Source organism: Cupressus sempervirens, chromosome 3 (genome assembly GCF_028749045.1).
Source record: "Cupressus sempervirens isolate cs-2001-9-10 chromosome 3, ASM2874904v1, whole genome shotgun sequence".
Taxonomy (NCBI): Eukaryota; Viridiplantae; Streptophyta; class Pinopsida; order Cupressales; family Cupressaceae; genus Cupressus; species Cupressus sempervirens.
This window is the reverse complement of record NC_143120.1, coordinates 110,239,150-110,253,803: the sequence shown is the minus strand read 5'-3', so window position 1 is coordinate 110,253,803 and position 14,654 is coordinate 110,239,150.

Below are 14,654 nucleotides of genomic sequence, written 5' to 3'. Positions count from 1 at the left end.
GGTGAGCCGATAGTTGGCATGGTTCCTACTAGTAATACTACTCCCTTGGTGATGTCTTTAGAGGTAGTAGTCAGTTCCAACTTGGTTAGTGATCGATTGTAGTTAGTTACATCTAGATTGCAGTCTGAGCCACTCACTGAGATTGGCGCATTCTATCAGCATTACATTGTGAGGTATGCACATCAATTTACCTTTGATGACCATGTTGATGAGATGATGATACAGAGATGTACTTTGGTTCCTAGTGCTTATCATCAGTTATGGGATAGTTTAATGCCTCAGGATGAGAGTTGTGATGGGCATGACATGGTGATAGGTTCTACAGTTGATAGCTTGATAATACATGACTTAGAGTAGGAGTTTCAAAGTGATGCTTCAGCGGGTGTTGTTATTAATTCTACTGCTTTGGCTATGACATCTCTTGACTTAGCTGGTGATCAGTCACAATGGATTGTATCACTTGTTCAAGGTGAGTTGTTGACTAAGGTTGGTTTTTTTTATCAACATTATATTGCAAGGTATGTACATCAGTTAGCATTTGATCCTTGTGTTGAGGAGTTGATGGCAGGAAAATTTGGTTTGGGTTCCAATTCTTGCTATTTATCTTGTGATGGCTTTTCACCATCAAGGGTGCATGGTAGTTATGGTTACGAGATAGTGGTCGGTGATCTACAGAGTTGTGTTGACTTCAGGCATTGTATAGTGTGTGGATTCTCCATACATGGTACAATTTCATTCGGGAGCATTCACCATTGTTGCAGAGTTGGATTGTACATTCTGTATAGGCCATTGGAATGCATTGATGGTATTTACTATGTTGGTAGTCCACTTTACTTGGGTTTTGATTTTCTAAGAGTTTGTATCTCATGGGTTTCTGACTGTGGAAGTGGTGATTTTGGAGTTTGGTTGAGCTATAATTGTCAGTTTGATTATGGATTCCTCTTGGTCATATTGTAGAAGATATTGCAAGAGCCTGTGTTAATTGGTAGTAGTATAGTTCATGACTACATTTGGGATCTAGGTGGATTGATTGGTTTATTGTTCAGCCATTTCTTGAGGACAAGCAATATTTGGGAGGGGAGGACTTGTCATGTCCCCTTTTCAAATAATTAAAAATAATAATCTTTGCTAAGGCAAGCAGGCCCAAAAAGGTGAAGTTTCAGCAAAAGGGGATAATATTCGGAAGTGAATGGACTAATAAATAAAAATTATTATTAAAATATGTTTTATTAACCCCTCTTGGATGTGAGTTAGGGTTATGCCCTCTTTTAAGGGTTTTGGAGGCATTTTGGGCTCATTCCAGAACTTGATTTTTGCTCATTTCTTTGTTATTCTTCAGAGGCTGCCAAACCTGTGGAGAAGGAGACCCAAGAATGGGAGTTTGTAGGTTTCCAAGAAGGCTAAAAATAGGAGTTTGAAGCCATTCCATGTGCATGCTCATGCAGAGTTTTCCTTTGTGCTGAACAATGCAGATTTGTGGTTTTTCGGGTGTGTTTTTTGTAAGAGCTTGGTGTTTCCGGTTGAGTATTTCATATCAGTTTGTGTTGCTACTGTATTTCAGACTTTTAGATGTTAATATAGAGCTGAATATATGTATTTGGTCATGATTATACTTCTGTGATAGATTATTAGTGTTTTACTGGTGTTTCCAGGCTATTCTATGTTGTTTTCGGGAGCCCGATGAGCATTTTTTTAATCCTCTGTTTGGGAGCTATTGTGTAAATGTTATACAGATATGAAAATATCATTTTATAGGATTTTATGCTGCTCAAATTTCTGTAAAAAATTTCACTTTCAGATTTATTAATAATAGGTGAAGCTGTGAAGCTTTTGGCACTATTTCTGGCATACCCGATTTGGGGTTTATTGAGAAATTGGTGGATCTTTGAAAGATTGGTTGTTTGATCTTAAAGATTTGATTAGAGGCTTGAAATATCATATAAGATCAGAAAAGGGACATTTCACTTTGTACTTCCACCGATGACTTGAATTCATGGCCATCATTGTTTAAGCTTCTCTGGTAGTCGTCAAGTTTTTCCATTGAGATGACTTTCTAGTAACCATATTTTCCAAACACTGATGATCATTGTAGACCTCTAGTGACATTCATAAAACCCACCACATAGCCCAATCAAAAGCCACCCTTTTAGTGTAGTCAGTAGACCCCTCTACATCAGTACAACATCTGAATCAGCTTGCCACGTAGGCCCAACCATGTAGGCATCCAACTTAGCATACAAATGACACCTCAACATCCTTCATTAGCAAGGCCATACAAGCCATGTGTCACATCCATACTGGTGATACACTATTGACTTCAACAGTGAATTCACCAAGGGGACTTGATTTTTGCTTACATCAGTGGTCCCAATCATTAAATTTGATGACCGTTTGACCATCATCTAGAGGCCCAATAGAACTATTGTGATGACTATTTGACTACCAAATTTAACATCATGTTTTACTAATTAGACCCCTCTCCAGATTCATTTTTGATTTGATATTTTGACTTTGGGAGGCTATATCTCACTCATTCAAGCTCCAAATCAGGTGCAATTTATTTTGATTTCGGCTATAATTTTTTGAATTTTTTAGTGGTGCTATTATTTTATGGTTTTGGTGCATGAATTTGTCAAAATTTGTAGTTTTTGGTGACTATACCTATTTAATCCTACATTTTGCAACTTATATCATTCTGTACAGGCTCATCTGGACTTTAGATCAGGTTCCATTTTTTTTGAAAGTGCCTAATTTTTTGTCTACTTTCTAGATCTGTAATTCGATTCTAGGCTTGTGTGGACAAAAATATAACTTTTAGACATAAGTCCTTTCTTTTCTTTGTATTGCTTTAGAATTGTTGTATATCTATTGTACATTGTAAAGTTCTAGATTTGTACTACAAAAAGAGGTTATAAAAAGTAAAATCAAAAGTCCACTAAACCCACAATTGGCAAATGGCTATTGTAAATGCACTAAATATAAAGTGCCAAAATCATTCATTTGGGGGGGGGGGGGTGTGGTGTGGGGGGTTTCTTGATTGAGTGAATAGGGGGGTGTCTCTTGGTGTTGTGTGTAATGTTCCCATATTAGTATATAATTTAAATAATAAATAAATATTTTATAAAGTAATATTACATTCTAATTATATAATAATATAATATCAAGTTATAATAATAATCTAATATAATATAGCAATGTACTATATTAATAGAGTATTATAATCTAATAAAGTTGATATATTATTAAATTAATATATATATAATAATATAAATATTTTGTGATATTATTATAAATAAATAATTTATATTTTGTGATATTAATATAAAGTTAATATAAATAAACAATTATATAATATTATAAATATTAATATTAATATTAATAATAAATAAATATTAACAAGTAATATTAAATAATAAATAAATATTATATATATTTATATTATCAACAAGATATCAAATTGATATAATATTATATTATATCAATTAACATAGTAGCAAAATGTAAATTATATAAATAACGAATATATTATTAATGTGATATATTAGATTATTATAATAATATAATACAATTTTCAAAGTATAAGAATATATATAATTATATTATATTATATTTGGCTCAATAAAACATAATAATAATATACATTGTAAGTGTATTACTCAAATTATTATTATATCATAAACATATATTATTAATAATATTCCATATAATATTATAAACAAATTATTAAATTTTTAAAAAATAAGTAATATAATTTAGATGCTCATATGTTAATCATCAATAAAACAATTATAAGTATAATGAATGGAGAATTAGCTAAAGCCATGGTACCAAACATTGAGATTAGAATTCACCATTGAGAGGGTATGGACTCAAGGAATGCTCACATCATTATGTCATTGATCAAAATATTAAATCCCTCTCCAAATCTTCATTTCTAAATACTAGTTGAAAACACTATCAATGAAGATAAACTGGTTACGTGAATTGGTTTGTGAAGGAATGTGTCTCTTTAGTTTTAGAGATATTATAATAAGGTCACATCCACTTGATTGGACATTCCAAAAAAAATCATCGAATGTGATTCATCTCTAATGAGAAGAATAATTCATCTCCAACTCCAAGAAGAAACAATAGACTCCAACAAACATACAGAAGTTGACAGATAGGAAAAGACTATCATAAATGATAAATATAGACATCTCCTTGCAAAATGACCAAACTAAAGTCCAATGTGGATTATAAAATGAGCTACTCGCATTTAAAAAAGGATTCTAGATGAAAGGGTAGATAGAAGATTTGGAAGATAAGCATTACATAAGATCAAGGGTTCATAGTCTTGACGACAATAGAAGACATTGACAATATCTAGGTTTAAATTGGTAGATAGAAATCTCAATCAAAGACTGCATAAATTGGTGGCCACGTTGAGAGAACTAGTGGCTTGAAATATTAGAACTTATCTTGTCTCTATCATTAGAAGGCTTAATTCTATTCAAGGAACTTGCAACATTCATGTGATTAGGAAACAATGAACAAGCAAGAATATTAAATATATTGCGTCCCTTCATGGATCACTCTGTTTAGAGTGGAAGATTGTCAAGGCAATCAATGGTGCAAAGTATTTATTTGCATGATCAGGAAAAAATGGTATAAGTATTTATTTGCATGATCAAGATAAAATACATACGGCAAAAAGGATACAATAAAAGAAAAAAATGAATGACCTAAAAAGGGTTAATACATTGTGTTCCTCTTTTTCTACTCTTATCTTTCATTTTTTGCATTATGGGAAATCTTAAGTTTCCAAAATTAACACCACATAACTATGCTACATGGTCTATTAAAATGTGGTTTCAATTAATGCATAATGAAGTTTCTCAATATGTAGATGGTACCCTTCCTAAAACAATAGGTGATCAAGTATCTAAAAGTGATATTACTACTTGGGAATAGGCAAATCGGAAAGCCCTAGGTGATATTAGAATGGGGGTTGAAGACAAGATCCTCTATCAGATTCAAAAGTATAATACATCCAAGGAAACTTGGGATTCCCTCAAAAACCTATATGGTAAAGTGACTGAGGAGGATGTTTACAAAATTGATGATGAGCTTGTCTCCCTAGATCCTAAGACATTTGATTCTATAAAGGATTTTATCATTAAGGTGAATGAATTAAGAACAAAGCTTGATGATTGAAGTAGTCTTATTAAAGATGACAAGTTGATCTATCTCATTCATAATAAGCTACCATCTAAGTACTCCACCTTTGTTTCTTCTTACAACACCACAAAGACTATTAGGGGCTACCTATAAGAAAATCACTTTTGATGATTATGCTCAACTATTGGAAGAAGAACAAGCTTAGTTGCAAACAATGGGTATTCTCAAGTCATCAAAGTCCAAGGCATTGGTGGCTAATAATGAGGGTTTTATTAGTTCATTTTTTTTCAAATTCACAATTTTTCCTCTTTGTTTTTGTTTTGCTCTTCCCTTTGGCATTTTAGTTCAAACCATTGGTTTTGTCAATTTGTCAATTTGTCAAACCCAAAAATGAAGTGGTGTTTGTTTTCTTATATTTATTTGACTTCATTTTTGGCCACATTATTCCCCTCCTTTCAAGCTAATTGGTTGATCAAGTCTTCCTTTTATAACTAGCTTGAACCAAATGTGTTTCATTCCAAACTATCATTTTGTTGCAGTTTGTAAGGTGCCATGGTATAATGAACAAGTTCCTTGTACTTCTTGAACCTTTTGTACCTCTTATACCAAGTTCAAAGGGCACTAATCTGCATTGAACCTCTTGTACCAAAGGAACTAGTTTGTGAGTTCAATACTTCTTGCATTTCATTAGGACAACTTTCCTCAGGGAACCCACTTGACAGGTTACATGACCATGTGGCACATGGAGCATACAATAGTTGGTTGCCTCATCATGATTAACATGGTTATGAGTGGCATTATGATTTGAAAGGTAAGTACAAGAAATTTAATGACCAAGTGAGGTTGTAATTGATAAATGTACCAAAATTTTGATTCAAGGTGTGAAAGTAAAGATTTGGCATGTGTAAAGAGGGATAACCATTTAAAGTACTTGGCTCCTAATTTAATGCTAGTACCCAACCCGCCTTGTCATCTTTCCTTCATGGCATGTTAAAAATCACTTATTTCCTCTATGCAATTAATGGCCACATCCTTCCTTATAAAATTCATTTAAAGGAAATTTTTCTTGTTTAAAAGGAAGGTATTTAATTTCTTTTTCTACTCAAAACAAAATAGTCGCAGGATAGAAATGGAGGAAACCAACATTCTTTCATAATTGAAATGGGTTGTCATCTTCTAGATAATTCTTTCATCTTTTGGTTATTTCTTCCCCTCCCTTATGAGATAAATCATATTTGAGTTTGTTTCCTTGCTTTGTATTCAAATATAAGAGCTCTTAAAAATCATGAGGTCTACCTTACATGTATCTAGGAACACCCATAGCCTGCAATGTAGGTCTCCCATTATAGCTAACATAGACTTATTAGGGGTTGATTTGGAAAAAAATTCAAAAATATTGTGTGAAAGGCTAGCCCAAACTTTTTCCACTAAGGTATTAGACATGAACCTACTCATGGCTTCTACTTTCCCTCCAGCTTATCCATGGCCAAAGCTAATTCAAGAATGTATAGACATGTATAATGCATCTGAAGGCCATATACTAAAGAAGGATGGAAGTGTCTTCTTGGATATCAATAGGGAGACCATGTCTGGTATATTTCACTTGGAAAAGAAACCATTTTCCAATCTCACCCTAGCCTTGTCTATGGCTAGGTTCATTGAGAAAGCCAGTAGTCATAGAAATGTCATAGCAAAAAGTTGGACAAAGGCTTTTTAAAAGGGCAGTTCGAGGTTACCCAAAACCCTGGAGAAAAGCCTGATGATTGTTGAGGTCTAGGACATAATGGTTCTATTGCATAGAATTTGTGGTTCCCTTGATGTTTCTACTTTCAAAAATTTGATGTATTTTTATGTTCAAATTGTGTTAGAAGGTTCACATTTTTTAGATTGGGTGGAATTAATTGCCAGCTCCCTCAGAGACTAGTTGAAAGGTGCCCTAAATTTGAAGAAAGATTTCTTCATGTCATCCTACTTGATATACATGTTAGCTACTACTCAAGATTTATACCAATTTCCACATGAACCCTAGACTAAGGAGATCACCATATATAGCTATTGCCCTTTGTTGCATAAAGATAAAGCTTTAAATAATTTTAAGAGAGTTCATGATGCTTTCTTTGGCAAATTGTGTTTTGAAATGAGGAGTTCTTTGCAACGTAGAGTTTCACCTAAGTCCCAAGACTTGTCCAATATTTTGGTAGCTTACATGTTTAATTACCTAGGTTCACATATTTGAGAGCAGGAGGTTTTGATGAAGAACCTATGCATCTCCCTAGGTCTACCTTTGATTGTTTCATTTTAGTAAAAGTAGCACAGCAACTAATTTTTGTGATAAATAAATTCTTGGAGAAGGAAGCCTGTGACATTGCTTTTCTACTTAAACTGGGCAAGCTAAGATCTGGAAGCATGGAAGATGCCAAATGTATAAGTTTTGATCTGGTTAAAAAAAATTTTGGTATGTATCAAGCTAGGATGAACTTTGACAAAAAAGGCATCATCCATAGTCTATTTGATAGCCAAGTTAAAATAACACATGTTCCTACTATAGAAGATTTGTGGGAAGACTATATAGATGAGCCAGAAGTAAAAAGAAGAGGTTTATCCAAATTTACTATCTCTCAAATAATCTTGTTTCAATTGAAATTGGGAATAGACATCATAGGTATAGAAGATAATGGGACAAATATTCTAACCTCACAAGAAATCGAACCTATAAATCCTGCCATAAGTTGGGAGTCTAAGGAAGAAGATGTTATACTTGAAATAAAAACTAATGTGTTTAAAAGGACAAAATATTGGTTGAAATTGAAAAAGGACATCCTTACTAATGTTAGGGCTGATTATATTTCTAATACTGGTCTCCTCATTGTAGGTAGTAGAAGGTCCTCCAAATTTTTTTAGAAAAAGGCTCATAATCCCCCCCTTGTGCAGAAAACCCATTCTAGTAGGAGAGCTAAAATGTCATCTCCAGTGAGTCCTCACCAATTATTTAGGTTGACAGTGAGCAAGGAAAGGACCAAGGTGGAGAACTCATTGACCATAGCCAGAGAGTTTAGATGACAGTGGGTTCATCTCCTCCAAGGGTACATGCCACAACGACTCCAAAAGGGGTTGCTGGATCACAATGGGATGCTACCACCCAAATTGGCTTGTGGCCTTAGTAAATAGGAAAAGGATTCTAGTTCCAATTTCGTTTCTTGTGAATGACATTACAAGCAAGTATACTAACAAGACTCTCAAACCCAAGAGGACCAAAAGCACTGCGAGGATAACTTTTGATAGTGCAACTGGGAGAAGCATTGCTGAAGTGGCTACTTATAATCATAAGGAGGGAGAAGAAAAATTGGATTTGAGAAATTTTGAGGTCACATGCACTGACCTAAATTTAATGAACTGTGAAACAAAAGAGCACTAGGTGGAAGGTTTCACTACGAAAATTCTACTATAGTCACAAAAAGATGGAATAAAAAAAAGGTTGAAAGCTGAAAACAATGCAATGATAGAGTAAATAAACTCCTTAAAAGAAAAAATTTCTATTCTTGGTTGTCAGTCACAAGCTACCTTCAATTACAATGCTCCCAAAAACTAGCAATTGATAGAAGATTAAAAAAAGGAAAAAATTTCGCCATGTCTAGTTGGATTTGTTTGGTAACAAATAAAGTTGCCAAACTTATGCAAAATTTACATGAGACTGTTTCCCTAGCAGGAGTCACTCTGAATGAATCCCATGATCAATCTAGGACATAGAAAAATGAAGTTGAAAAATTGTCAACAATGGTGTCTCAACTAGTGGAAATAGAAGAATTTGGGCTAGAAAAGTTCATTTAGGAAAACCTACTACAACATGTAGACATAGGTTTAATTCAAGTTCTAAGGAAAAATATTGCCTAGAGAGTGTCAAACTACACTTCTGCTATATCAAGAATGCAATCTTGTGAAAGAGATTTCAAGGCATTGCTAAAATAGGTAGAAAGGGACTTTTAGTCTATCAGTTTGCCCTTCCCTGGTCCTCTTAAAGAAGGAAGCTTTGATGTAGAGGAAATTTTCAAACAACATGTGGAATGTATGAAATCTATTAGGGAAAAAATAGACCTCACATCATTTTACTTCTCTAGAGTGGAAAAAGTGAAGTAATGGCTAGAACCTGCACCTTGCACTTACCAGACTATCTAGACATGTTAAACAAAATGAAACTAGATAGAGACATCTAGAGGAATTGACTTCAAAGCATCAAGAACCCAAACATGACTGCCATGACTAAGTTTAGGAATGTGTTTAGAGTGTGGAAGCTGGCATGTGGTTAGGGAGGTGTTGAAGATGCTAAAGAAGAAGAGGAGGAGGAGGAAACCGCTTGATCATTTGGCAGTTATTTTATGTTTTCTATTAATTTGCTCAAACTTTTAGTTATGGTTCTTATCAGTTTAACTCTAGGTTTGTGTACCCATTTCTAATGATGGTTTCTATAACTACTTTTAACTGTCTAAGAATTTGGGTTTTCATGGAGATTCTCGGACAAATTATTATTTAAGCTTAGGACTCAATAGTATTAAGGGTTGGAAGTTTTTGATGTATAACATAGTGTTATCATTCTATTTGAAACACATATATTTTCATACAACTTTTCTAAGTTTTCCAGCAATATATATATATATATATATATATATATATATATATATATATATATATATATGAGCAGTATTGTTCTATAAAAGAAAATATTTGAATGTTCAAAGATGCATCCTTTGAAATATTTCATTACTAATTTAGTATTGAACTAGTATTGAATAATTTGAATGTTTTCTCATATGCTAGATGTTTCTTCCCTTGTGATGTTTTCCCCTTAATTTTGTTCAATTTCTAGAATGTGATCAATAGAGAAATTGTGTGTTCTATTTCTTGTGTATATGCATCTTTATTTCATCATTACTATTTAGATTGTTCTCCCTATCCAAGAATAGAAGGGAAGCCTTATTACTTTCACATCAAAAGTAATCTTCTTTTAAAAAGTGGTTTTGATTGAAAATTCAATAAGGTAGTTGAACCTTACTAAAATTTAGAGAGGAATCACAAATGTTAAAATTCCTCAACTATTGGGAAGTTGTATTTGTCTTAATAATTTTGGCATAGAATCTTTTACTCCTATTGTGTTATTTAAAAGACAAATTTGTTCACCAACATGTTCTCAAAATTTAGCTAATCAAAATTCAAACAAAAGAAAGGGCAAGAAGAAGAAGTGGAAGAAAAGAAAACAAGAGCATATAGAAAAGACAACACCAACATGAAATCAACAAGGAAAGTCTTCCTCAAATACCAACAAAAAGGGGGACACTAATCAGGAGAAGAAAAAGTGTGCCTATTGTAAGAAGTTGGGTCATGATGAACATCAGTGTTTGCATAAGCAAATTGATGAGTTGAAGAACATCATGAAGAAACACAATGTTCCACTGGCTAATACTTATAAGGAGAAAAGATCTTCATCTTTAGATTCTAAGGGAAAAGGGCATGCTTTACTCACAAACACTATTAGTTAGGGAGAATGGATCATTGATTTAGGTGCCACACATCATATAGGCATGTCAAAAAGAGATTTTTCTTCCATGACACTTTCAAAGGTACCACACATCTTTGTACCTGATGATACAAATGTGGAATTTGAAGAAAAAGGTGAAATTGAGATGAACAATGGAGTGTTCAAGGATGTTCTATATGTTCCTAATCTTACCTCCAAGCTTCTTTCAATCTACCAAATGACTCACTATGGAGGTGGTAATAAAGTTGAATTTCTTCCAGATTCAATGGTAGTGAAAAGCATTAAGGATGACTCTATGATTGCAATTGGTGAAGCCAATCATGATTCAAGGCTTTACACTTTCTCCTCCTTTTCTCTTACATAAAATGAACAAGCCTTGTTATTACATTTAAATGTAGAAAGAAAATTGTGGTATGAGAGATTTGGACATCTCAACTATAGATATCTTCAGCAGCTTAGCAATAAGAAAATGGTTAATGGTCTACCTCAAGTTCAATTTTTAGAAGGTGTTTGTTTAGTTTGGTCACTTGGAAAACATCTAGAAAAATTGTATGAAAAGGGGAAGCCTTGAAGAGCACAATGTGTTCTTAAATTGGTTCATAGTGATGTAGCAGGATCATTTCCAGTGCCATCATTTGACAAGTCTCACTATGCACTCACCTTCATAGATGACTACTCTCACTTTACTTGGGTTTTCTTCATGACTCACAAGAGTGAAGTGTTTAAAAAATTTCTTAGCTTTAAATCTTAAGTGGAAAATTAGTTAGGGAAATTCATCAAAGTTCTTCGAATAGATAATGGGGGGGTAGTATGTGAACACAAGACTAATAGACTTTTGCACTCAAGAGGGTATTGACCTTTAGCATTCACTACCATATGCACCATAGAAAATGGTGTTTTTGAAAGGAAAAATAGAACTCTCAAAGAGATGACCACTTACATGGTATAAAACAAGTCTCTTGATCAAATCTTTTGGGCAAAAGAAATGAATTGTGCTAACTATATTCAAAATAGCAGTCCTCACAAAGATTTGGATGGTGTAACTCCTTTTGAAGCATGGACTAGTAAGAAACCTATGATTAAGCACTTCAAAGTCTTTGGTTGTCAACGTGGGCTATAATTCCTCCATAGATATGCAAGGAATTAGAAGGTCAAAGAAAACCTTGTATTTTTGTTGGATAGGCAGACTCACATAAAGCCTATAAGTTAATGGATCCAGAGACACATGATATATTCTATGAGAGGAGTGTACATTTTGAAGAAATTTTTCCAAGCTTTTCTTCTTCAACTCCTCCTTCTTCCTCCTTTATTGAAGAGATTGATAGTGAAAATAGTGACTTAGAAGATGTGAGTCCCTAACCTGCATAGAGGCATTAGCTAATTGAGATTGATGATACTCCTTCTACATCTTCTTCCACTAGACCTAGATGGGAAAATAAAACATTGGATGCATTAAAACCATTACAAGGAGGGCAAAATCACAACACAACTCACTCCCACATGTTTATATTGTAGTTGCTTTAGATCCAAAGTCATTTAAAGAAGTATCAAGTATTCTAGAATGGGATAGAGCTATGGAGGAATAATATAACTCTCTTATGAGAAATTATACATGGGACTTAGTCTCTCTTCTTAAGGGAAGAAAATTGGTTTGGTGCAAGTGGATCTATCAGACCGAATTCATAGCAGATGGAAGTGTTGATAAACATAAGGCTCACCTTGTTGCAAAAGGTTTCTCTTAAGTACTAGGCATTGATTACATTAAGATCTTTGCACTAGTGGTAAAGATGAACTCCATTGACAATAGCTATTGTAGTAGCTCAAAGATGGGCTATTCATCAGGTGGATATGAAGAGTGCTTTTTTGAATGGTGATCTATATGAGGAGATATATATATGGATCAGCCATAGGGATTCATATAGGACACTACTTTGGTTTTCAAATTGAAGAAGTCTATCTATGGACTTAAACAAGCTCCTAGAGCTTGGTATGCCAAGATGGACTCTTTTCTTCTCTCTGAAGGCTTCATCAGATGTCATTTTGATCTAAATGTCTACATTCTTTAGAGGGATGATTCACATTTGCTTCTTGTGCTTTATGTTGATGACTTAATCATTATAGGGAGCACAACATCCATTATTGAAAGTGTCAAGGCTACTTTGTAGGATAGGTTTTCAATGACAGACTTGGGTCTACTACACTATTTCCTTGGTATAGAGATACATCAGTCTTCATCAATGATGACACTATCACAACCAAAGTATGCTCTTAATCTTCTAGCTCAATTTCACATGAGTGACTGCAAGGCTTTATCCACCCCATTTCTTTAAAGTGTTAAGTTAGAAAGCAAGTGTTTCACTCCACTTGTTGATGTGACTTTGTATAGATAGTTGGTTGGAAGCCTTATCTACTTGACACATACGCACACTGACATTTCATTTGTAGTTGGTATGGTTTTTCACTTCATGCAAGAGCCACATGAACATCATTAGAAAGTAGCAAAATGCATCCTACATTACATCGAGGGTACACATACACATGGGATACACTATGTAGCTAGTACTAAACTTTAATTAGTGGGTTATACAGACTCCATCTATGTAGAGGACCTTGATTCTTGCAAGTCTACTTCAGGATATATGTTTCATCTTGGTTTTGACCCCATTTTTTGGTAGAGTAAAAAGCAAAACACCATTTCTCTTTCATCGATTGAGGCTAAGTATCGAGGAGCTTTGAATGCAACAATAGAGGCTATTTGGCTACAAAATTTTTTGAAGGAGTTTGGTTTTGATCTACCTAGACCCACAATCATCCATTGTGATAACCAAAGTAATATTGAAATCTTAAAACATCTAGTACAACATTAGTACACCAAACATATAGAGGTTCATATGCATTACATTCAAGAGATGATTCATGAGTAGGTCATTGCATTACAGTATTGCCCTACTAAGTAGTAGGTAGCTAACATCTTCACCAAGCCCTTCATAGAGGTCAAGTATATTTATTTGCGAGATCTATTGGGGGTCAGGAATTTTTCACCTAGGGGGGTCACATGATCCTTCTCTTCTCTATTGTACATATCTCTCTTAATGGGGGAGGTTTTTTTCCCATGAGTCTTTCCCTCTTTCTTCATTTGTTGAGATGATTTTGTTTCATTTCAGCATTGCATTGTACTTGGGTACCTAACATGGCCTAGTAGCCGAGACCCATTATGCATTTCATCATAGCTTTTGTGAGCTTAAGTGCATTCCCCTAGGTTGTGTTGGCAATATGTCCAATCAATTTTTTAAGGGAAGTTATGATTTTTATTTCTGGCAACATATTTGTTTTGTAGATTAACCCCATTTAGTTGAAGAAGAAAATTTTCTAAGTATCAGACAGTGTGACAACAACAGGATAGTTTTGATGATAACAAAATATTCCCTTGGAATATTCTCTTATGTAGTTGACTAGTGATGCATGACAACATAAGGATGATGTATACTAGTGCACATGTCCATATAGTCAACTAAACTTGAGTTATGATGAAAATAGTGATGCAGTAGTGATATAGTACAAAATAGAGCATATCAATAGAATATGGTTAATGATTTGATTTATTATTTTAAGTTATATTTTCTTGTTGAGCCAACTCTAATAATGTTGTATGAGCTAAGTAAAGAAGAATTCACTAAGATGTTCCATATAAGTAAAGTATTTTATTTGCAAAGTGAGTTGTGAGTGGTGAAAGTAAAAAATGAATTTTTCAGTGATGCGAAGTTAATATGATCTTGTGAAATGAGAGTAACAAGTAAATACAACACTTTGATATGTGATGTGAAGATCTGATGCAGAATCATATGACTATTGTGTGATAAATCATCAATCAAAAGGTTTTCAAAGTACAACAAACAAGTCAATATTGTATGTATAGTTATTTCTTGAAGAACTTATTGTATAGTTGTATTTTAGGGCAGTGGGC